Source organism: Canis lupus, chromosome 30, assembly GCF_003254725.2.
Source record: "Canis lupus dingo isolate Sandy chromosome 30, ASM325472v2, whole genome shotgun sequence".
Classification (NCBI taxonomy): domain Eukaryota; kingdom Metazoa; phylum Chordata; class Mammalia; order Carnivora; family Canidae; genus Canis; species Canis lupus.
Window position 1 is genome coordinate 29,023,280 of NC_064272.1, and position 25,750 is coordinate 29,049,029.

Sequence of the window (25,750 nt, forward strand, 5' to 3'; positions counted from 1 at the left end):
ATGTAGTTAAATAATTTATGTGTTCTATAGCCAATAAGTAACTATCTGATGATATGGAGTAATTTTTTTCAATAAGAGAAAAAACAACAGTAACCTATATAATTCAAATTTTATTTTAAACATGTATTTTATGCATATCTCATATAATCGAACAAATTGGAAAGATAATTGCACTGCTAATAATGATTACTATCTAGGAGGTATTACATGTGGCTTTATTTTGTTCTTTATAATTTTCCTATATTGTTCCAATTTTCTTTACAGAGCTCACATGAAATAATCACAGAAATTATTTTTTAAGATTTACTTATTTTAGGGGCGCATCTGTGGCTCAGTCGGTTGGGCATCTGCTTTCGGCTCAGGTCATGATCCCAGGGTCTTAGAATCAAGCCCACATTGGGTTCCCTGCTTTGAATGGAGCCTGCTTCTCCTTTTTCCTCTGCCTGCCGCTCCCTGCTCCTCTGTCAAATAAATAAATAAAATATTAAAAAAAAAAAAAAGGTTTTATTTATTTTAGAGAGAAAGCGTGTGCAAGCAGGAAGGAACATAAGGTGAAGGACAAGCAAACTCTATGCTGACCGCAGAGCCCAATGCAGGGCTCAATCCCTGAGATCATGACTTGAGCCAAAATCAAGAATCAGATGCTTAACTGACTAAGCCACCCACATATCCCTCACATAAATTATTTTAAAACAGAAATCAAACCAAACGCCTTGTCCATAGTCTCAAAATAGTGACAAAATACTGAAATAATGCTAAGAAAAAAATTTTAAGTAGGAAAATAATAAACAATACAGTGTATTCTGTAACGAGAATTGAAAATATATATACATTAGCACAAAGAAAAAGAATTTGAAAGAATACACACCAAACTGTCAGATTTCTAAGTGCAGATAAAATTATACTTTAGAAAGTACGCTTTGTAAAAAGAAAATGTTTTGGAAATTTTTATAATGAATGTTTTACCTCCATAAACAACTTATAACAGAAAAGTCTTACTAACACTGTTTAAATTTAAAAAATGACATTTGCAAAACAAACACATTACCCAAGAGAATAATGAAACTGTCACCACAAAAACAAGTAGTTACTAATTAGAAGTACACATTATGTCAAAGTTAACAATACTTTATCTGTTATACTTTATTATGATATTGCAATTAAATTACATTGGATGCAGAATGTTATAAAATTATATGTATGCTAAAGTTATATGTACTAAGGTCCTCCAAAAACTAGTCTGGGCAGCCCGGGTGGCTCAGCAGTTTAGCACTGCCTTCGGCCCAGGGCATGATCCTGGAGACCCGGGATCGAGTCCCATGTCAGGGTCCCTGTATGGAGCTTGCTTTGCCCTCTTGCCTGTGTCTCTGCTTCTCTGTGTGTATCTCTCAGGAATAAATAAATAAAATCTTAAACAAACAAACAAAAACACTAGTCTAAGTTGTAAAGTGACCTGCTTCCCCTAGAGGTATTTGATTATTTAAAAACCGAAACTTTTGTGCACAGCATATACTTCTTATTGGGCACACCAGAGACTATTCTCAAGTCAGAGATCTGAACTCTCTGGTCAAAGATAAAATTAAATTCTCTCAACCCTGTTATTGGTCATCCTGGACACAGGATTGTGTAACAATGTGGAGAATCAATATAATTTTAATATTAAGGATCAACTGGACTTGATGTTTAGCTTTCACCTCAAATTTAAAAATGCTTAATGGTTCTAAATAACCAACTCAACCCTGTACTATATTTTAGTACCAAGAGAAAACTCAACAAGAAAATTAGAGGCACACACTCTTGTGAACATGGAAGAACATCTCATACACAAGAATTGAATTTAAGAATTGAACCACATGCTAAAAAATCTGAATTCTAATCATAGATAAGCCAGTGACCCAAGTTAATACTTCTAAACCTTCTCAACCATAAATTGAGACTTATTCAAAAGTAAGTCCAAAAAAAAAAAAAAAAAGTAAGTCAAAAAATGTTGGGAAAAAAACTTAAAATTTTTAACCAAAGAAAAAGAATTCATTGTCCTAACCTGGTCCACATTAAGACAAATCCCAATGGTCCTGAAATCAGTACTGGTAAGTTTGGCAAGTTAAATTTAAAATATGGTTGGTAACTGGGCTGTAGTATTTTATTTTATTTTATTATTTTTTTTTAAGATTTTATTTATTTATTCATGGGAGACAGAGAGAGACAGAGAGACACAGAGAGAGAGAGACAGAGACACAGGCAGAGGGAAAAGCAGGCTCCATGCAGGGTGGGCTGCAATATTTTAATACCAAGGATGTAAATTAGTTTAATCACAGCTGAGTGCATAAAGAGGGGGATCCCTGGGTGGCGCAGCGGTTTAGCGCCTGCCTTTGGCCCAGGGCGCGATCCTGGAGACCCGCGATTGAATCCCATGTCAGGCTCCCAGTGCATGGAGCCTGCTTCTCCCTCTGCCTGTGTCTCTGCCTCTCTCTCTCTCTGTGACTATCATAAATAAATTAAAAAAAAAAAAGAGGTTTATGCTGTCAGTACTGTCCTAACAAGGATACAGCACAGCCTTACCTACAAAATGATTAAAGATGTGCAGTTTAAGAAAAAAAGATGAATACTTAAGTATTTATTAATAAAAATATAAAATGTTACTTATTATTTATCATATATTAATTAAAATATGTTGTCATATATTTAATTTAAATATGTAAATACAGGGCAGCCTGGGTGGCTCAGTGGTTTAGCACTGCCTTTGGCCCAGGGTGTGAGATCCTTGAGACCCGGGATCGAGTCCTGAATCAGGCTCCCTGCATGGAGTCTGCTTCTCCCTCTGCCTGTGTCTCTGCCTCTCTCTCTCTGTTTCTCTCATGAATAAAATCTTTAAAAATAAATAAATATATAAATACAGTTAAAAACCCAGATACACAATGAAATATGATTTAAAATTATCAAATATTTCTACAGTCAATACTTAGCTCCTACTTGTCATATTAGTCCTTCATTCAATGATCATCTTGGTTACATGCCCATTTTTTAGAACATTTTCATCTTTTAGTATCTGAAAAAGCAATATTATGACACTCTTCATTTAATAAGTTATACTGAAAATGCTTAAATAAAAGCAACAATTCAGGCATTTTTTTTAGTTTGAAAAGTTTTATCTGATTCTTTCTTATATCCATTTCTCACCTCAATATTTTCACATTTGCCTTTAAATCTTTCAGCTTTTTACCAAAATTTTTTAAAGTCCTTGTGTACTAATTCTATCATCTACGCATTTCTAGGTCTATTTCTATCGATTGATTTTTCTTCTATAGATTATACTTTCTTACCTATTTGCATATCTAATTAATACAATATTCCTAGAAGGTCAGAAAACAGAAGGAGCACATAAGAATCTTCGATTAAAAAAAATGAATCTTCGCTTATGTTCTATTTCTTTACTTGAGTGATGGATATGCAGGGTTCACTTTTAATGTTTAAACTATATATGAGGGATCCCTGGGTGGCGCAGCGGTTTGGCGCCTGCCTTTGGCCCAGGGCGCGATCCTGGAGACCCGGGATCAAATCCCACGTCGGGCTCCCGGTGCATGGAGCCTGCTTCTCCCTCTGCCTGTGTCTGCCTCTCTCTCTCTCTCTCTCTCTCTCTCTCTCTCTCTCTGTGACTATCATAAATTAAAAAAAAATAAAAATAAAAAAAATAAACTATATATGATCCTTCAGTAAACCCTTTATGTAGTTCTTGAAAAAAATATTATAAAAATTAAGTGGGATGCTTTGAAGAGATTCAGTAGGAAAATTAAAAAAAAAAAAAAAAAAAGGAGGGGAGCAGAGGCAAAATATTATCAAAAATGGAAGAGTAGGGAACTCCAGGGCCCCATCCCTCAAAAAAACAAGCAACAAATAATCTGGCAAAAACTGTCAGAATCAACTTTTGTAGAACTTTGGAATCTGATCAAAACTCCCAAAAGGGCAGCCCGGGTGGCTCAGGGGTTTAGCGCCGCCTTCAGCCCAGGGCGTGATCCTGGAGACCCAGAATCCAGTCCCACATTGGGTTCCCGTCATGGAGCCTGCTTCTCCCTCTGCCTGTGTCTCTGCCTCTCACTCTCTCGGTCTCTCATGAATAAATAAATAAAATCGTTAAAAAACAAAAAAACAAAAACAGAAGAAAAAAAAAAAATCTCCCAACAACCAAAGGAAGGCTTAGCAAAGAAAGAAGTTGCTACATTGCAATAAAAGAGTGTTGTGGTGTTTTAAATCACCTGCCTATCATCTTCTAATCCCCAGGTTCAGCAGGGGCAGTGAGGATGGCAGCTGCACTCCGGGTGCAAGCTGATAGTCCCAAGGGAGCAATACAAACCTTAGTCTCCAAGAACTGTGATTGAAAGTTACGACCTAACTGGTAGCTTCCTGGAGGACTGGCACAAGGACTTTGCCTTTGTTTTGCCTGACTTGGAACACTCCCAGGGCAAGCAGCTTGGGCTAAGGGAAAACAGGGAAGGGAGAGACTGAAAAAGGATGTAGGTAGGGAGAAATGGGCTTTGTAAGCTCTCAGATACAAAAAGAAATGTAGGACATGTAAATGCCCAAGACTGAACACATACACAGAAAAGGGCTAAGAAGATCCTAAATTTTTACCCCTAGCTTAGCTTCAGGCTCCACACAAACAGGTAGTGAATGTAAGGCAGATTGTAAACAGCTTGGCTTAGTGATGAATGAATATCCAAACACAGAACCATTTAGTCAAAACAGTATTATTTTCCTTTTTGGGCTACAGGTATTCAAGGAAATTTGATCAAAACACAAGTTGACTACTAAGCTAATGAAACACGTCTGTGTTCAAGGATCACACATGACCAAAAATACATACTTTACAAAAATAGTTTAGAAAAGACACAAAACAGACAATAACAACCCACAACAAGCAGTAACAAAAATCCCTGGAGAAGGGAGGAAATCTAATATCTGCAGTTGATCCACAATAATATTCAAAATGTCCAATTTTCAACAAAAAATTATGAGGTATGCAAGGAAAAAACAGTCTGGCTCAGGAAAAAAAGGAAATTAATATAGAAAACGTCCTCGAGGAAGTCCAAGCAAAGGAAACCACAAAGAACTAAAGGAAATCATGAAAACAGTATCTTACCAAGTAGAAAACATTAGTAAAGAAATGCAAATTATAAAACAGAATCAAACTGGGGGGCCCTGGGTGGCTCAGCCAGTTAAGCGTCTGCCTTTGGCCCAGGTAATGATTACAGAGTCCTGGAATCAGGCCTTGCTCGCATCAGGCTCCCTGCTTAGGGGGGACAACCCTCTCATCCTCACTCATGCTCTATGTCACTATCTCTCTCTCTCTCTCAAATAAATAAGAAATCTTAAAAAGAAAGAAAAAGAATCAAATTGAAAATGTGGACCTCAAAAGTACAGTAACTGAAATAAAAATTAACTGGTTCAACAGCAGATCTGAGCAGTAAAGAGAAAAAAAAATCAATAACCCTTAAAATAGGTCAATTAAAGTTATTCAGTCTAAGGAATAGGAAAATGAACAGATTCAGCCTAAGGAATGAAGAAAAATGAACAGAACCTAACAAACCTGTGGGACACCATCTAGTGTACCACCGTAACACATAATAGGAACCCCAGAGCAAGACAAAAGTGGTAGAAAGAGTATTTGAAGAAATAATGGCTATAAATTTCCCAAATTTAATTAAAAAAAAAAAAAAAAACATGAATCTATACATCCAAACAGCTCAACTAACACGAAGCAGCTCAACTAACACCAAGCAGCTGAAAGGATCAACACCCGGCACATTATAGCCAATTGTCAAAATACAAGAATCTTGAAAATGGAAAGAGAAAAGCAACTCATCACATACAAGAGACTTTCCATAAGATTAATAGCCAATTTCTCATCAGAAATCATGGAAGCCAGGGATGCCTGGCTGGCTCAATCAGCGGAACATGTGACTCTTGATCTGAGTTGTGAGTTCAAGGCCCATGTTGGGTGAGGAGATTATCTAAAAATAAAATCTTCCAAAAAAAAAAAAAAAGTGGGATAACATTTCAAGTGTTGAAATAGTTAACCAAAAGTTTTATATCCAGAAATACTTTTGTTCAAAAATGAAAGAAAAATTAGACATTCCCAGAAACACAAAAGGTAAAGACGTTCATCACTAGAAGAGGTGCCCCACAAGGAATTTAAGAGAGGGTTTCTTTAGGTTGAAATGAAAGGGTACTAGACAGTGGTACTTCTAAAACATCCAAAGAAATAAAGAACAAAAGTAAGGATAGATACATAAGTACATATACAAACCAGTATTACTGCATCAGTGTGTGTTTGTTTTTAAGAATTTATTTATTCATGAGACACACAGAGAGAGAGAGAGAGAGAGAGGCAGAGACATAGGCAGAGGGAGAAGCAGGCTCCATGCAGGGAGCCTGATGGGGGACCTGATACCAGGACTCCAGGATCACGCCCTGAGCCAAAGGCAGACACTCAACCACTAAGCCTCCTGTGTGTCATGCATCAGTGGTTTTTAACTGTGTTTTGGCTTTTAGGATTTGAAAGAAACATACCTAAAGTAATATGTGCTTATTAACTAAGTATCTATTTAGTGGGAACAGTGTATAAAGATGTAATTCTAACAACAAAATAGAGAGGGGGCAGAGCTATATAGGAGCAAAGTTTCTGTGTACTGTTAAACTAAGTTGGATTTCAAGTTCAAACTTGATTGTCCTGAGTACTGAGGTGTTAATTGTAATCTCCAAAGTAATATATATATATTTTTAAAGATTTTATTTATTTATTCGTGAGAGACAGAGAGAAGCAGAGACACAGGCAGAGGGAGAAGCAGGCTCCATGCAGGGAGCCTGACATGGGACTCGATCCCAAGTCTCCAGGATCATACCCTGGGCCAAAGGCGGCGCTAAACCGCTGAGCCACCCGGGCTGCCCTCTCCAAAGTAATATTAAGAAATATACCTTTATATATAGAAAAAAAGCAAGGAGAATAAAGAAACAAAACTAATTGCAAATGAAGGCAGTAATAAAGGACCTGAGAAACATATATGTAAAACAGAAAACAAATAGCTAAATAGAGAAACATCCTACATAGTAGAAATAACACCTTCCTTTTAAGTTATTTTAAATATAAATGGAAAAAAAAATAAAAAAATAAATATAAATGGGTTGGGGCGCCTGGGTGGCTCAGTGGTTGAGCATCTGCCTTCTGCCCAGGGCATGATCCCGGGATCTTGGGATCGAGTCCCACGTCGGGCTCCCTGCACGGAGCCTGCTTCTCCCTCTGCCTGTGTCTCTGCCTTTCTCTGTGTCTCTCATGAATAAATAAATAAAATATTTAAAAATAAATAAATAAATATAAATGGGTTAAATTCTCCAATTAAAAGGTAGAGATTGCTATAATGGATTGAGAATAATCCAACTCTTTACAAGACAATTTATATCAAAAGACACAACAGTTAAAAGTAAAATGATGAAAACAGACCAAGAAATTATAAACATGCCTAACAAGAGTCACAAAATATATCAAGAAAAAACTGACAGAACTGAATGGAGAAACTGACATTTCTACCATAGCAATTAGAGACTTCCACACTCTGCTTTCAACAAGGATAGAACAGCCAGGTAGAAGATAAAGAAATAGAGTATTTGCACAATACTATAAACCAATTAGCCCTAACAGACATATGTAGAGCACTCAACAAATCAGAATACAAATTTTTCTCAAGTGTACATGGAACATTCTCCAAGAGAGATAATATATTAGAACAGGTAATAATTCTCAATAAATTTTAAAAGGCTGAAATCATACAAAGTGTCATTTATGATAATAGATTATGAAATTAGGTATCAATTAACAGACGAAAAATTGGAAAATCCATAAATAGTAAAAACCAAACAACATCCTTTTTTTTTATTAAGATTTTATTTATTTATTCATGATAGTCACACACAGAGAGAGAGAGAGAGGCAGAGACATAGGCAGAGGGAGAAGCAGGCTCCATGCAGGGAGCCCAACGTGGGATTCTATCCTGGGTCTCCAGGATCATGCCCTGGGCCAAAGGCAGGCGCTAAACCACTGCACCACCCAGGGATTCCCCAAACAACATAATCTTAAGCAACCAATGGTTAAAGATGAAGTCACCAAAAAAAGAAAATAAAAAATTCACAAGAAAAATCAGAAAATACCGAGACAAATTAAAACAAAAACACAACACGCCAAAACTTATGAAATATAGTGAAAGTAGTGCTGAGAGGTAAATTTATAGATACAAATGCCTACATTAAACAAGAAGATCCCAAATTGATACCCTAAAGTTTACACCTTAATGAATTTACAACTTAAAGAACTAGAAAAAGAACAAGCTAAATCCAAGGCTAACAGAAGAAAAGACATAATACAGATTAGAGTGGAGATGAAGCAGGAAAAAAAAAAAAAAATCAACAAAACCAAAAGCTACCTCTTTGGAAAAAATCAACAAAATTGACAAACTTAGACTGACCAAGAAAAAAAAGAAGACTCAAAGTACTAACTTCAGAGATGAAAGTGGGGGACAATGTTACAGACCTGAAACTTACAAGGGATTATAAAAGGAAACTATGAGTATGTGTACACCAACAAAACAGATAACCTAGATGAAATGGACACGGGCCTATAAACACACAAAGTACCAAAACTTATTCTAGAAGAAATTGAAAATCTGAACAGACCTGCAACAAGTAAAGTCTGAATCACTAGTCAAACTTCCTACCCAGAAAAGCCCAGGACTACACAACTTCACTGGTAATTTCTACCAAACATTAAAAAAATAATTAACAATCCTTCTCAAACCTTCCCAAAATCCAGAATAGTTCTTAACTCATTCTGTGAAGCCAGGATTACCTTGATTCCAAAGCCAGATAAAAACATCCCAAGAAAATTATAGACCAATACAGATATAAAAATCCTCAACAAAATACTAATCCAACAGTATGTTAAGAGGATTACACATGACAAATAGCTTTATCCCAGGTGGGTCAACTATAAAAAAATCAATAGAATACACCCATTAACAGAATGAAGGAGAAAAACCATAATCATCAATGTTGATGCAAAAAAGAAAGCAAGCAAGCAAGCAAGAAAGGAAAAGTAAGTAAGTGCAGGGTGCCAGGATGGCTCAGTCTGTCTCTTGATTTCGGCTCAGGTCATGATCTCAGGATTGTAAGATCCAGCCCCATATTAGACTCTGCGCTTAAGAAGGGAGTCGGCTTGAGATACTCTCTCTCCCTCTGACTCCTCCCCCGCTCACGTTCTCTCTCTTGCTCAGATAAATAAGTCTTTAGGAAAAATGCATTTGACAAAATTATATCATGATAAAAATAAACTAGGAAAAGAACTTCTTCAAAATAATAAATTTTTATGAAAACCCCACAGTTAGCATACTCCATGGTGAAAGACTGAAAGCTCTCCCCGAGATAAGGAACAAGACCACAATGCTCCCAAACGTCACTCCTATTCAATAATGTACTGGAAGTTTTAGCCAGAGCAATTAGGCAAAAAATATATAAAAACTTTTTAAAGGAAAGAAAGAAAAACCCATTCAAATTGGCAAAAAGAGTAAAATTATCTCTATTCACAGAGGATATGATCCTATATTAGAAAGCTTGGGCAGCCCGGGTCGCTCAACGGTTTAGCGCTGCCTTCAGTCCAGGGTGTGATCCTGGAGACCCGGGGTCGAGTCCCACGTAGGCTCCCTGCTTCTCCCTCTGCCTGTGTGTCTCTCTGTCTCTCTCATGAACAAATAAATAAAAATCTTAAAAAAAAAAAAAAAAAGCCTAAAGAATATATACAAAAAAATTATTACAGGTAACAAACTCAGCACAAAAATCAACTATATTTCCATATACCAGCAGTGAATACTTTAAAAATTCCACTTATCATAGCATCAAGAAATCAAGATATATTTATGCATAAGTTTATCTAAGAAGATGTAAGCATTGTACACTGAAAACTGGGAAAAAATTGCTGAAAGAAATGAATGAAGACCAAAGTAAATGGAAAGAGATCCTGTTGTCCAATTTAGATGACATAATATTGCTATGGCAGTACAACTCAAAGTGACCTGCAGATTCAATGCAATCCCTACCAAAATCCAATGGCCTTTTTTTTTTTCTTCCAGAAATGGAAAAGCTGTTCCTAAAATTCATATACAGATTGCCAGTTTCTGCTCTGACATGTAAATATCACAGAACTGTGATTCCTGCTAAAAGAAAACTGGAAAGAAAAAAAAAAAAAAAAACAAAACACCTCTTCTTAAATCTACCAGAGAACTAAGGTCACTGGGTAAATCACTGTCCTGAGAACTGGAGAAAAAGGGGGATAGGGAGAATCAAAGTTATTAGAAGCAAAAGTCCAGAATCATAAGCCCATAGCTAGAGACATTATCTCTTTTCACAAACAAGGAGAAGGATGAAATACTTACTGGTAAAAGCAAAAAACTACCGATCTCAAATTCTCTATCAGTGAAATTATCCTTCAGAAGTGGAGGAGAAATGAAGGCTTTCTCAAACATCAACTGAAGGGATTTGTCACCAGTAGACCTGCTTTGCCAAAAATACCAAAATAAAGTTCAGAAAGAAGTTGACATAGATCAAAAACTTGGATCTACATAAAGAGAATCATTAGAGAAAGAATAAATGAAAGTAGAATTATTTTTTTAAAATAGATCTAAAGGACAAGTATTGGTTCAAAATAACAATAGTAACAATTTACTGGGTGACTATGGCCTGGATAAACAAGTTACAAAAATGTTATGAGGGACAGGAATGAGAAATTGGGAATCCTCTTATAAGATACCTGAACAAATCATGAAGCAATATAGTGTTATTTGGAAATTGACTTAGATCAATGTTATTAATGTATAATGCAAACCATAGGGGAGCCACTAAAAACATTTTAAAATTCATATGCAATTGCAAGGGACAACAAACAGCCAAAATACAATTTTGGAAAATCTCGAAAAATGAAATTGGAGGACTTATACTTTCTGATTTTAAAATTACCACAAAACTACAATAATCAAAACACTGTGGTACTGGCATTAAGATAGATATACAGATTGGGGATCCCTGAGTGGCTCAGCGGTTTGGTGTCTGCCTTCAGCCCAGGGCATGATCCTGGAGCCCCGGGATCGAGTCCCATGTCGGGCTCCCTGCATGGAGCCTGCTTCTCCCTCTGCCTGTGTCTCTGCCTATCTGTGTCTCTCATGAATAAATAAATAAAATCTTTAAAAAAAGAAAGGTATACAGATCAACAGAATAAAAAAGAGTCCAGAAATAAGCCCATACACCTATAACAAATTGATTTTCAACAAGAAAGCCAAGAGTATTCTTTGGGGAAAGAACAGACAAATAATACTGGGATACCTACATGCAAAAGAATGAAGCTGGACCTTAACCTCACACTGTACAACTCAAAACAGTCAAAGACCTAAGTATAAGAGCTAAAAGTATCACACTCTTAGAAGATATACAAATGGCCAATAAGAACACAAAATGACACTCAACATCACTAATGACTAAGGAAATGCAAACCAAAATCATAAGATACCATTTCATACCTAGCAGCAAGGCTATAATGAATGAAAGCAAGAAAGCAAGAAAATAAGAAAGCAAGAAAGAAACAGAAAATAAAGTGTTGGCAAGGATGTGAAGAAATTGGAATCCTTGTGCACTGTTGATGAGGATGTAAAATGATACAGCAGCTGTAGAAAACCATATGGTTGATTCCTCAAAAGAGTTCAACACAGAATTACCACATAACCCAGCAATTCTACTTCTGAGTATACGTCCAAAAAAGTGAATGTGGGAATTCAGATATTTGTACACCCACGTTCAATAGCATTTTATTTGGGGAAGATGAAAAAGTCTGGTGATTGTGACAAACGATGTGAATGTACCTAATATCACAGAACTGTACACTTACATATAGCTAAAATAGAAATTTTTATGTACATTTGTCACAATTTTTATTTTTATTTTTTTTAATATTTTATTTTTTGAAAGATTTATTTGAGAAAGAGCAAGTGAGTGAGTGAGCGGGGGTGGAGGGAGGTGGAACAGGGAAGGGCAAAGGGAGATGGAGAGAGAAACCCAGACTCCTTGCTGAAGGTAGAGCCCAATGCAGGACTTGATCTCATGACCCTGAGATCATGACTTGAACTAAAACCAAGAGTCAGATGCTTAACCAACTGTGCCACCTAGGCACCTCAAGATTTTATTAAGTCATCTCTATACCCAACATCGGGCTTGAACTTACAACTCCAAGATCAAGAGTTGTATGCTAAAAAAGAAAAAAAAAATTTAAAAAAAAAGAGTTGTACGCTCTACCAATTGAACAAGCTACATGCCCTCTACAATTTTTTTTTTCAAAGTAAAGATTCCAAAGAAGACATCTAGATAGCTAACAGACACGTGAAAAGATGTTCAACATCACTCATCATCAGGGAAATCAAAACCATGATGAGATACCACCACACACCTGTCAGAATGGCTAAAATTAACACAGGAAACAACAGGTGTTGGCAAGGATGCAGAGAAAAGGAAACTCTCTTGCACTGTTGGTGGAAATACAAACTGGTGCAACCACTGTGGACAACAGTATGGAGGGTCCTCAAAAAGTTAAAAATAGAACTATACTACGACCCAGCAATTGTGCTACTAGGTATTTAGCCAAAGGATACAAAAATGCTGATTCAAAGGGGCACCCCAGTGCTTATAGTAGCAGTGTCTACTAGCCAAATCATGGAAAGAGCCCAAACGTCCATTGACTGATGAATGGATAAAGATATGGTATGTATGTGTGTGTGATATATACATATATATGTGTTGGAATATTACTCAGCCATCAAAAAGAATGATATCTTGCCATTTGCAACAACGTGGATGAAGTAAAGTGTATTATGCTAAGTGAAATAAGTCAAAGACAATTATCATATAATTTCACTCCTATGTGGAACTTAAGAAACAAAACAGATGAACATAGTGGAAGGGAAGTAAAAATAAGATAAAAACAGAGAGGGAGGCAAACCATAAAAGACTCTATAGTTAAGAGAACACACTGAGGGTTGCTGAAGAGGAAGTAGATGAGGGGATGGGCTAATAATGCATGATGGGCATTAAGGAAGGCATTTGTTGGGATGAGCAATGGGTGTTATATGTAAGAGATGAATCACTAAATTCTACTCCTAAAGCCAATACTGCACTATCTGTTAACTACCTTGAATTAAAATTTAAAAAACAAAAACCCCACACCCATTTTAAGATGAAGATACTTCTGACATTTTTCTAAGTCATAATATTTCTTTAGAGAGAGAAAAGTAGTATTATGAAAGCTTCTCAAGCATAATTTATTCATGGACTTATCTACTCTAAAATCTAAAAGACATTTTTATTTTTTTTAAGATTTTATTTATTTATTCATGAGAATACACAGAGAGGAGAGAGAGAGAGGCAGAGACACAGGCAGAGGGAGAAGCAGGCTCCATGCAGGAAGCCCAACGTGGGACTCGATCCTGGGTCTCCAGGATCACGCCCAGGGCTGCAGGCGGCGCTAAACCGCTGAGCCACCGGGGCTGCCCCTAAAAGACATTTTTAAAAGCTGGATGAGATGGCTCTTCTAACTTAGTCACCATGAGCAAAAGGTCAAATAAGACCTGAAAACTCAGGTTATCACAAATTACTTCAAATTTTATACCTAAAAAGCATAGTACAAAAATTTCCATCGGTTATTTCTCACAATCACTTTTACAAAAGTTTCAAGGGGTCTGACTTGTCCTATTGCCCAGTGTAAGCACTATTTATCTCTTCTGATAATGACTTCCCCTTGCTGTCACCTAGAATTAAAACTTTTCTGAGTCAGTCTTATTTCTTGGTCTCCAGATATTACTAGCTTTTTCTTCAAAAGAGGTTTTAGAGGTAAAGATACTTGAACTTGACATCTCTGTCTACTACTTATCCGCAGTGTGAACTTTGGAGGTAGCTTCCTTTCTTTGCCTCATTGCTCAATCTGTAAAATTGTAATAATGGCCACACCTCAGTGCTTGTTGTGAAAATAAAATGAGATAATGTATGCAAAGCATTTAGCATACTGCCCATTTTATAAACACTCAAACTGCCATCACTATTACTATTACATGTTTTCACTAATAATTCCTTAGAGCAGACCCTCATGGCTCCTTGAGTATATCCACTTGATTATGTCTGTGCCTCAACTGGTGTCCTTTATTCCTTTTAGTAGTCCAAAGGACTCTGCACATATTTACCTTCAGACATACAAATGCATGCTGTTACTCCCCAGCTTAAAAAACCTTCAATGGGAGTCTACTTATTGCCAATATCAAATCTAACTTCCTCTGCCTTTCATTATCCTCTATTAACAGCTGTTTCTCAAAACTGTAGTGTACATCAGAATCATCTGGAGTGTTTGTTAAAACAGACTGGAGGACCCCACCCTTACAGTTTCCAATTCAGTAAATCTAGAGCAGGCCTCAAAATTTGCATTTATAATAATTTCCAGGTGATGCTAATGCTCTGGTTAAGGAATCACACTGAGAAGTACTACTTTTACATATGACCCCATTCTGCCTCCTTAAGCTTTTTTCCCCTACTCTCTAATTGGCGCAGACAGCTTTGATTGGATTACTTTTAAAAAAAATTTAAGATTTTTATTTATTTATTCATGAGAGACAGAGAGAGAGAGAGGCAGAGTCATAGGCAGAGGGAGAAGCAGGTTCCCCATAAGGGAGCCTGATGCAGGACTCAATCCCAGGATCCCAGGATCACGCCCTGAGCTGAATGAAGGAAGACAGGAAGACGCTCAACCACTGAACTACACCCAGGGGTCTGGATTGGATTACTCTTTTCAAAGACTGTGCCAAATTCTCCCTCTCTGCTTAGCTTTGCTGCCCAAAAACACTTTCTTGCTTACTCAAATTATAACTATCTTTTAAGCCTGTAGTTTCCAGCACTGCCTGCACATTACAATCACCTGGAAAAGCCTTTTCACAAGCTACAGATGGATCCACTCCTGGAGATTCTGATTCAACTTATTCTGGAAAAGTCTCCCCAAGTGATTCTAAAGAGCTGCGAGAGCTGAGATCTACTACTTTACCTTCAATCTCCTTCCGGTCAGAATTATGAACTTAATGTTCTCCCCTCCAAATTCCTATTCACAGATTATATCACCAAGTTTGCACTTAATTACTTATTGGATTGTATTACTCTCAATCTTCCATTTTAAGTCTTGTTTCTCCAACTTGGTAAAATAATCTTATCGTCAATTTCTATATTCCTAAAGCACTAGTATGATGAATAAACAGTAGGAACTCTGTGGTTATTTCTTCATTGATTGCAGATTCAAATTAGAAGTCAGAACTTTAAAGTATTTCTAATTTATCTAAATCAGGAACTATGGTCCCTCTTTTTTTTTTTAAATACAGTTCTGCAACAAGCTTGTTATGGTGATCATTTAACTTCTTCCTTCCCCAATAACTAAATTGAAAAAAATGCCAACGTATCAAAATACTGTGGAGAATAAAAGGATTAATAGCATCATCATAAATGGCTTCACAGTTGCTTCCTTAGAGCAAACAGCCTTGTCTAAATCCATTAAAGACTGTTTCGAAAACAGTTAAAGAGAATCAAAGCACACAGATTTAAAGATGCCGAAGCTCTGAATAGTTCTATGATTTGTTTTTTCAACAGATGTGCATCCTTCAAGCCCCTGAATTCACCAGATGCATATTAAATTAATCCGTACTTTTAGTTTTACATAACACTCCACTTTAGTTTTATAAATACACCACCACATAAAGCAGAATTCCACTGTTGCTTTGACATTAAATATTAACAGATTATCTCCACTGTGCAAAAAAATACATTAAGATTCATTTTAATGCAGCCGAATATGTGCTTACTAAATATGGACTATAGTATCTTCATTATTTTTTAATTGGTCAATTTCTATTTAGAATGTGAAAAAATGACAAATATGCTCTTAACTAAAGACCCAGTGACACCTGGCAATTTAAGAAATACTGGACATTTCAGAAGTTAGGAATTCAACCAAAAACCTGAATTCTATATTGTAGTTTAATAGTCCACTTAAATTATCCAGAAAATGTACTTCTTGTAAGATCATAATTTCTTCATTAACTACAATGAATTAATTCTTGTATTATCAGAGAAACAGGACTGGACAGGAATCAGGAGATCTGGGTTCCAGGCTCATTCATTAGCTATACCATCTTGAAGCATCACTTAGCCTCTCTGAACTTCAGTAATCTCAGCTGTAAAATCAAAGGGCCTAACTAGATCATCTTTGTTTTCTTTTAGCTTTATGATCCCATAATCTATGAAACTCAAGAAACACAAGTATTAACCAGATGGATCCCATTAAAGACAAAGTGAGCTTACACAATGATTGATTTGGAGAGCATCTATCTCTGGAAAACCTAAGTGCTTTCACAGAAACAGATTGTTCCTTGTGTCTATTATTAATTAACTAAGTGAAAAGGCAAATAAAACCCACCAAACATGGAGTTATTGAACAGTTTTTGCATCATACCTTACATGACCAGAATATTTAGAGGTCAAAATATCAATTACGGTTATGGAAGGTATCCTAGAAGTCCAGGAAGGAACAGTTAATAAAGCCAACTGAAAATGGATTCAAACTAACAATTACTATTTAGGCCATATAAGAAATAGTGTCTCAGGACAGCATTTTATTTTTTAAATTTTTTAAAAGTTTTTCCTGTTTGGGTTTCTTCTTTTTAAGATTTTATTTATTTATTCATGAGAGACACAGAAAGAGTCAGAGACACAGGAAGGGAGAGGAGAAGCAGGCTCCATGCAAGGAACCTGATGCAGGACTTGATCCCAGGAATCTGGGATCACGCCCTAAGTCAAAGGCAGACGCTCAACTGCTGAGCCAACCCAGGCGTCCCAGGACAGCATTTTATTATGTTTAGAACAGATATTCAGATTTGGAAATAATCATTCAACTATAGCAGTACCCAGGATTTCTCTTTCTAGTCAATCTTTGCCAGCTCAAGCTTCTGGATAGTCTTCAACAAGTGTAATAAGAAGTAAACACCAGGGTCACTTAGGTGGCTCGGTGGTTGAGCATCTGCCTTTGGCTCAGGTCTTGATCCTGGGCTGGGATTGAGTTCCACATCAGGCTCCCCGGAGGGAGCCTGCTTCTCGCTCTATGTCTCTGCCTCTCTCTGTGTCTCTCATGAATAAGTAATTAAAATCTTAAAAAAAAAAAAAGCAGCAAACACCAGAGAAGGCCACCAAGAAATCTACATAACTAATACCCTGCACAATAATAAAAGGCAAGTGGCAAAGGACTTTAGTGAGATAGTTCGGGATGCCTGGGTGGCTCAGGTTTAGTGTCTGCCTTCAGCTTAGGCGTGATGCTGGAGTGCAGGGATGGAGTTCTGTATCAGGCTCCTGCAGGGAGACTGCCTGCTTCCGCCTTTCTCTGTCTCTCATGAATAAATAAATAAATCTTTAAAACAAAACCCACAAAACTTTAGTGTTAGTTCAAAAATTCTGAATTTAGATCTCCCATCAAGCCCCGTTACCACACGCAACTGTCATATGCCCAGTGCCACATTTAGCTCGCACATCCTAATACTCAATTACATATCTCAAAGAATTAAGCATCTGTTGATTACCACCTAATGACCTAATATAATCATTTTGAAAAGGAAATTCAGACTTTGAACAATGCTTCTAATTACATCTGAGAATGTTAGGAAAATCGCTTTTCAAAATCACCCCCACAAATTATTTTATTCATTTTCATTTCTTAAAAACAAACAAAAACAATGCCAGGGTTTGGGGTGAGAGGGAAGGCTGAACTGGCAGAGCACAGACGATTTCTAGGACAGTGAAAATATTCTGTATATTATAATGATGGATATTATACACTTTTACAAACCCATAGAATACACAAAATAAAGAATGAACCCTAAGCTACTATGAACTTTGGGTGATTATGACGTGTCAATAGAGGTTCATCAACTGTAACAAGTGTACCACTCTGGTGGAGATGATTTAGGGAAGTTATGTGTGTGTCATGCAGAAGGTTTATGGGAAATCGGTTTTCTTCCTTTCAATTTTGTTGTGAACCTAAAAGTGCCCTAAAAACATAAAATCTTTTAGGGGCACCTGAGTGGCTCAGTCAGTTAAAGCATCAGACTCTTGGCTTCAGCTCAGGTCATGATCTCAGGGTTGTGAGATTGAGCCCTGCATCAGGCTCCCCACTTAGCACAGAGTCTGCTTAAGAATCTCTCTCTCCGGGGGATGCCTGGGTGGCTCAGTGGTTGAGCATCTTCCTTTGGTTCAGGGCATGATCCTGGAGTCCCAGGATCGAGTCCCACATCAGGCTCTGCATGGAGCCTGCTTCTCCCTCTGCCTATGTCTCTGACTCTCTCTCTCTCTGTCTCTCATGAATAAATAAGTAAATAAAATCTTTTAAAAAAATAAAGTTGAAAAAGAATCTCTCTCCAGGGGAATCCCTGGGTGGCTCAGCGGTTTAGCGCCCGCCTTTGGCCCAGGGCATGATCTTGGAAGTCCCGGGATCAAGTCCCGCGTCAGGCTCCCTACATGGAGCCTGCTTCTCCCTCTGCCTGTGTCTCTGCCTCTCTCTCTCTCTCTGCGTCTCATGAATAAATAAGTAAAATCTTAAAAACAAAAAGAATCTCTCTCTCCCTCTCTCTCTCTGCCTATGGCCTAGTTCATTTACACACGCTCTCTCTCTCCACCCTTTCTCTTAAATAAATAAATCCTTTAAAAAAATTAGTCTTTTTATGGAGCACCAGGCTGGGTTCTATCAGTAGAGCATGGAACTCCTGATCTCGGGGTTGTAAGTTTGAGCCCCACACTGGGTATAGAGATTACTTAAAAAAATATTTTTAAAAAGTCTTTTTAAAAAATTCCACACCACATTAATACTTTGAGTAGAAAATATTTTTACAAAACAACTGGACACCTTTGTGCAAAAATATGACTAGACACAGTCCTTAAACCTTTCACAAAAATTAGCTAAAAATGGATCTTAGAACTCAGTGTAAAATGTACAACTATAAAAATTCTTGAAGATCACATAGGACAAAATCTTTGGGACCTTGAGTTTGGCAGTGAGGTTTTTAGATGCAATACCAAAAGCATAGTCAATGAAAGAAAAACTTGGTAAGGCAGACTTCATTAGAATTTAAAACTTTTTTGCTATGAAAGACAGTTAAGAGAATAAAGAGACAAACCACAGATTGGAAAAAAATTGCAAAAACTGTATCTGATAAAGGATGTGTATCCAAATTATACAAAGAACACTTAAAACAGTTATAATAACAGTAAGAAAACCACCCAATTTAGTAATGGGCAGATGTGAACAGACATCTCACCAAAAAAGATTAATCAACGCAAATAAGCCTATGAAAAGGTGCTCAACATTTTATGTCATAAGGAAACTGCAAATTAAAACACCTATTAGAATGGCTAAAGTATGGGATGTCTGGGTGGCTCAGCGGTTGAGTGGCTGCCTTCGGCTCAGGGCGTAAGGCTCCCTGCAAGGAGCCTGCTTCTCCCTCTACCTGTGTCTCTGCCTCTCTCTGTGTGTCTCTCATGAATAAAAATAAAATATTAAAAAAAAAAAAGAATGGCTAAAGTACAAAAAACTGACCATACCAAATTCTGGCAATGGATGTAGAACAACAGGAATACTCATTCATTGCTGATGGGAATCCAAAATGATATAACCACTTTGGAAGATGGTTTGGCAGTTTCCTATAAAATTAAACACGTCTTACCATACAATCCAAATAATCATGCTCCTAGCCATTTATCTAAGGGAGCTATCAAGTCACAAAAAGACATGGAGGAACCTTAGATACATATTGGTAAGTGAAAGAAACCAGTATAAAAGGGCTACATACTGTATGACTCCAACCATATGAAATTTTGGAAAACGAAAAACCTACAGAGACGGCAAAAAGGTCAGTGGTTGTCAAGGATTCTGGGGGAAGGAGAGGACGGGTTAATAGGTCTTTAAAAAAACGTTTTTTAGGTGGGTAAAAACTATACTATATTAAACTGTAATGGTGGATACATGTTGTTATGCAGTTGTTAAAACCCACAGACCTGTGTACAATACAGAGTAAGCCTTAAATGAAAATCATGCACTACAGTTAATAATGTATCAATATTGGTACATTAATTATAACTAATGTATCATACTAACACCAGATGTCAATAATAGGGAAAGTGGAGGGGTTGTAGTTTTGTGGATATGGAGAGATGGAATTCTATCTGCTCAATTATTCTGTAAATCTACAACTGTTAAAAAAAATTAAAGTCTTAAAAAAAAAAATTAAAGTCTTAATTAAAAGAAACAACTAGGTATCTGTGGATAGTAGATATTGCCACTTTAGGTTAGAGAAATTCCAGAACAGTGAAAGAAATTAAATAAAATCAAACTTAAATCAATTTAAATTTAAAAAAAAAATTAACTTTAGGGGCAGCCCAGGTGGCTCAGCGGTTTAGTGCCGCTTTAGGCCGAGGGCGTGATCCTGAAGACCTGGGATCAAGTCCCGCATCAGCCTCCCTGTGTGGAGCCTGCTTCTCCCTCTGCCTGTGTCTCTGCCTGTCTCTCTGTGTTTCTCATGAATAAATAAATAAAATCTTAAAAAAAAAAAATTTAACTTAAATCCCCTGGCCTTTTTCCTGGCATTGGTCATATCCCTGCTCACTAGCACCTATGTGAGAGAGTGACCTCTAGGAAATGGAGAAAAAAATCCAGCTAGGAAGCCACTTGACCACAGCTATGGTTAGCAATTTAGCCTGAAGAACTAAAATGAGATCCAATGAATACCATGGACACTTCACACACACACACACACACACACACACACACACCTTAAAACATTTTCATATTACTCATTAATGCCAGCAGACGAAATATATTTATAAACTTATCAGGAGGAACATAAATACATGGTACTTTCATTCAGAGGCCCATAAGCCTTCAACACCCCTTTTTCTGGGGTTAGAAAACGTAACCTACAGAAATCGGTGTGGACCCAATGCTATATTGTTCCTTGGAAAATTTACGTGTCATTTTGATGAAGAAACTGTAGCATTTTGACGGGCTTACCCAGCACTCAGGGGTGTTGTACCAACCGTCTTTGATGACATAGGCAATGGCTGTTCACTTAGCTTCTCTGACCAAGGCAAAATCCAAGAGAATACCCCTTTCCCCAGTAATGTGTATGCCTCCATTGTGATGGGTGAGTGATTATTGAAGAACAATTCCCATCCCTGACACTGCAGCCCTTGCCATAACTACACTGCCCACTTGGAGCTTCTGGTGAGGAAAAGATTACAGCAGTATAGGAGCAGTCCATCAGTCTTCCTACAATACCAGAACATTTCTGCTGCAGACAAACCATGGCTCTCTTCTATCCAGATTGCTGTCTCTTCAGGCCATTGCTGAGAGACCACACTGCTACTTTACAGTTTCTCAAAGATGCCTGGTGTTTCTGGTCCATGCCAGGTACCAACTACTGTAACCTGAACAAGTAATGCTCAGTAAACCAAAACACCTATCCTCAGGATTTTCCAGCTCAGTAAACCAAAACACCTATCCTCAGGATTTATTAAGATCCAAACTGAAAAATGGCAAGAATATGGCCTATGAACCATTTAGATGAAAATAATAGCAACTGGCATATGGTAAGCCAAAACTCCCTATTGAAAGATTAAATTTAAGTGGACTTATCACTAAATTAAAAAAAATCCTCAGAAGCTTCTCTTTTAGTTGTAACATGAAGGAGGAAAAAAAAATCCATTTTTTAAGTAACTTCTAGCAACAAGTGTTACTGAAAAAATGGCTAAGTGAACGATGACAAGCATGAAGCTACCTAATGTTCAAATTGTTTAAAATAGCTTAACAATTACTTTTAACCATGGTCTGTGATCTTTTTGTGTAACTCAATATAAAAATGTAAGTCCTTGGGGGCAGCCTGGGTAACTCAGCAGTTTAGGGCGTGATGCTGGAGACTTGGGATCGAGACCCACATCGGGCTCCCTGCATGGAGCCTGCTTCTCCCTCTGCCTGTGTCTCTGCCTCTCTGTGTCTCTCATGAATGAATAAATAAATAAATAAATAAATAAATCTTTTAAAAAAATGCAAGTCCTTTTGGTTACATGTTCACTGATATAGCTGAAATTACATAACCTAAATCTACCAAGGATTTTTATTTTTGAAAAATAATCTGATGAATTCAAAGCCATAAAACATGAAAAGGGGTTGAGGGAATAAGGAATCTGAAACAGATGGCATCTGATTTTTTTTTTTCCTGAGTCCATCTTGAACACAATCCCAATAATGTCAAAATCCAATTTAGCTCTCCAAATAAGTAATCCACAAACCTTAAAATGGTAATTCTGAAGTAATTTCATTTCTCCCCCTCCTAGCTTCTCAAGGTTTCTATATTAGGCAGAAATAAGTAGAAGTTAGATGTTAAAAAGAGAAAAACTACCATGCCACAAATTCTAAGCTCTTTCATGAAAGTCTACTTCCACTTATCTAAAACCTTGAAGCAGTTTCTACCAAGATTGTTGATATTAAAACCTGTCTGTGATATCAGCGTTTTTTTTTCTTTAAACAGTGATTATTCATTCTTTTTAAAGATTTTATTTATTTATTTGAGAGACAGAGTATGAACATGAGCAGGGGGGAGGAGGCAAAAGGAGGTGGAGAAGCAGACTTCCGGCTGAGCAGGGAGCCTGAGGAGGGGTAGGCTTATTCCCAGAACTTCGAGATCATGACCTGAGCCAAAGGCAGGGACTTAACCGCTTAACCTACTGAGCCACCCAGGCACCCCTAATTATTTATCCTTAATAGAGACCAAGTCGTATCTTCAGAAAGTAATATATCCTAAAAAAAAGGAATAAGCTCTGGAAGAATACTTATTTAAGTAAAGCTCTGGAAGAATATTCATTTGGTTTGAGTAAAGCACTGCTTGGCATTTTTAAAACATTTCCATGATAACTCTTTCACTACCAATTTGACAGCACCAGTCAAATCAACTGTACTTTGTTCCTCATATGCTTCTAGTATATGGTATATAAGCCTTCCCAATCTTTGCTAAAACTCTTTGAGATCATCCAAGAGATGTAATATTAAAGAAAGGTTTAGTCATTTTTAGATTTCCTGACAAGCAAATTCCATAACTGACAACTGCAAAGATCCTTGGAATGGCCACATACTTTGAGTGGAAAAGGTCACTGAGAAAAGTGTCCTCTCAAACAGCCTCTAATGTTGCCTGCTATTTAGGTAGATCTTTTTCCTCTAACAGCTAGTATCCTATCTTCTATCCCAAAGTAAATTTAATTTAGTAATAAGTCAAAGTTCCATCAGAATATTGGGGGGGGAGGGGGGAATGGGAGCTTCTGATGGCTTTCCCAAAGCAAGATAATATAGCCTCAATTTTAAGATTCAAAAGATGACGAAAAATGATGATCCCAAAGACTTTATATACTCAGAAAAGCCATTTAGAAAGTCGAATAATCCACAAAAAATCTACAACTGTAGCAAATAAGTTCAACTCTTTAAAAAATATAGTATACTTTATATATCTGTTTATCAATTTGACCAACATTTATTTCATCCCTGTAAAGAAGCTGCAGTGGATAGAAATTAACAGTATCTCTGCCTCAAAGAGTATGCAATATAGTTGGAGAGTTCTATTTTTGGAAAAAAAAAGTTCAACTATGTAAAAGATAGACATAGGGAAGAAATGTATTTGAAAATTTCTCTCAAAACATGCAAAACCTATAAACCTCTTTAAAAAGTGATACAAACTTTATACCTACTTTCCACAAAATCTTATTAAAGGAAGTTACTGAACTTACATTTTTTAAGTATAGAGTGCATTTAAAAATTAAAAATTACTAACTACAGGGCACCTGAGTGGCTCAGTGGTTGAGTGTCTGCCTTTGGCTCAGGTAGTGATCCCCGGGGGCCTGGGATTGAGTCCCACATTGGGCTCCCCACAGGGGGTCTGCTTCTCTCTCTGCCTGTGTCTCTACCTCGCTCTGTGTCTCTCTCATGAATAAATAAATACAATCTTAAAAAAAATTACTAACTACAAGTTACATTAAAAAGCAAACTATATTAGTTAATAATTTGACATCATGTTACATCTAACTGTATCTTTTAAATCTATAAAATGAAGAAAAAAATGAATGAAGACTTACTATTCTAAGATTTAGGTCTATACTTTCATCATGAATAATTTAAAAGCAGAAATTCATTCCATTTTCATTTATTTTTACAGAATATTATACATAAGAATTCTGTACATATTGCTAATAGTTTTTTTTTGTTTTGTTTTTATTTTTTTTTTATTGCTAATAGTTTTAAGTCTAATTAAGAGAAGTCATGCTACTGATGTTGATGTTAATCTTAAAATTACTTTCTATTTTATGCCCCAATTTTAATTCTCTTCAGAGCCATATGAAGTTAATTATACTTTATATGTTATACGTATAGAAGTGATGAATTACCATACTGCACACCTGAAACTAATATAACACTGTTAACTGGAATTGAAAACTTAAAATTTATATACATTATTCTTTAAGTGTTTTTTATTTTTTTTAAAATCAATCTACACCACACACACTACAAATCCAAGAAAAACCTTTGAAACAATAATGGTCGCTTCAATAAACGCACATATTGTTATTTTATTTTATTTTTTTAGAGTTTAAAGAACCTAATAACTGAATTTCGTGATACTTATGATAAATTTCTACAAGCCACTGGAAGTCCTGTTGTATACATATGGTTTTGCAATATTATCCAGTTCCCTTTCCATCTCAAACCTCATTCCACAAAACCGGGCTATCTCGACTGTCTGAGATTAATGATAACAATCACTCTTTCAATTAAAAGGTGCTTTCATTTAAAGTGGACTGTTATTTTTCTTTTTTTGAAGCAGGCTCCACCTGCGCGTGAAGACCAACTCCGGGCTTAAACTCAGGATCCTGAGATGAAAACCTGACCTGAGATCAAGAGTCTCAGGATTAAACCCACTGAGCCACCCAGGCGCCCCTTAAGTGGACTGTGACTTAAATGCAACGCACACACCCACACGTACACCCTTACAATACTGGTAAAAATGTTAACTCCTCTTACTTACGAAGTAACGAAAAGCTCTGGTAGGTCCCACGACTTGGCCAAGGTCAACAACTAGCCGGTGGCACGGACTGGGTTCAATCCCAGATTTACCTACCTCAACCTCAAAGCCAATACTTCACTTGACCACTGTTATCTCCTTAAAAGATTAAGAGGCTCAAAAGCAGAGGACCTTGTCTCTCTGAACGTTCACGTATCTATTCTGAGACATCTATCACCACACACAGAGATACAACTCGGTCGCTAATTGAAATACAAATGAAGAGGATCTTTCTGCTTCATTTAAACTAGGACAGGCTTACTGACAGGTAGGAAAGAGACTGGAAAAGCAGGCTTGCCTCAACATGTCTTAGACCTCTAGATCTATAGGGTTCCCCTAAGTCTTTTTTTTTTTTTTTTTTAATAAACATGCATATCTACCAAACAAGGGCTATATACCCGACGACGACTAGCCTGTAGTTTGGTGCTTTTCCGTATTGCACTTTTCTACGA

The 25,750-nt window shown here is 36.8% G+C and overlaps 1 protein-coding gene across 37 annotated transcripts in view; it reads right to left on the bottom strand.

The window, feature by feature from the left end:
• The window catches only part of CSNK1G1 (casein kinase 1 gamma 1), a 169,850-nt gene that overhangs the window by 143,098 nt on the left and 1,002 nt on the right, over nt 1–25,750 (bottom strand). The window contains exons 1-2 of one of the 37 annotated variants that reach the window (XM_049104182.1): nt 21,209–21,228; nt 19,744–19,842 (exon numbers count right to left, since the gene is read on the bottom strand). The exons of 32 other annotated variants lie outside the window; for them this stretch is intronic. The gene's annotated coding sequence lies outside the window, so the exon portion shown is untranslated. Of the gene's footprint in view, nt 1–19,743; nt 19,843–21,208; nt 21,326–25,750 lie in introns of those variants that run through there. 4 more of the 37 variants (XM_049104185.1, XM_049104177.1, XM_049104180.1 and 1 more) reach the window with 4 other exon arrangements.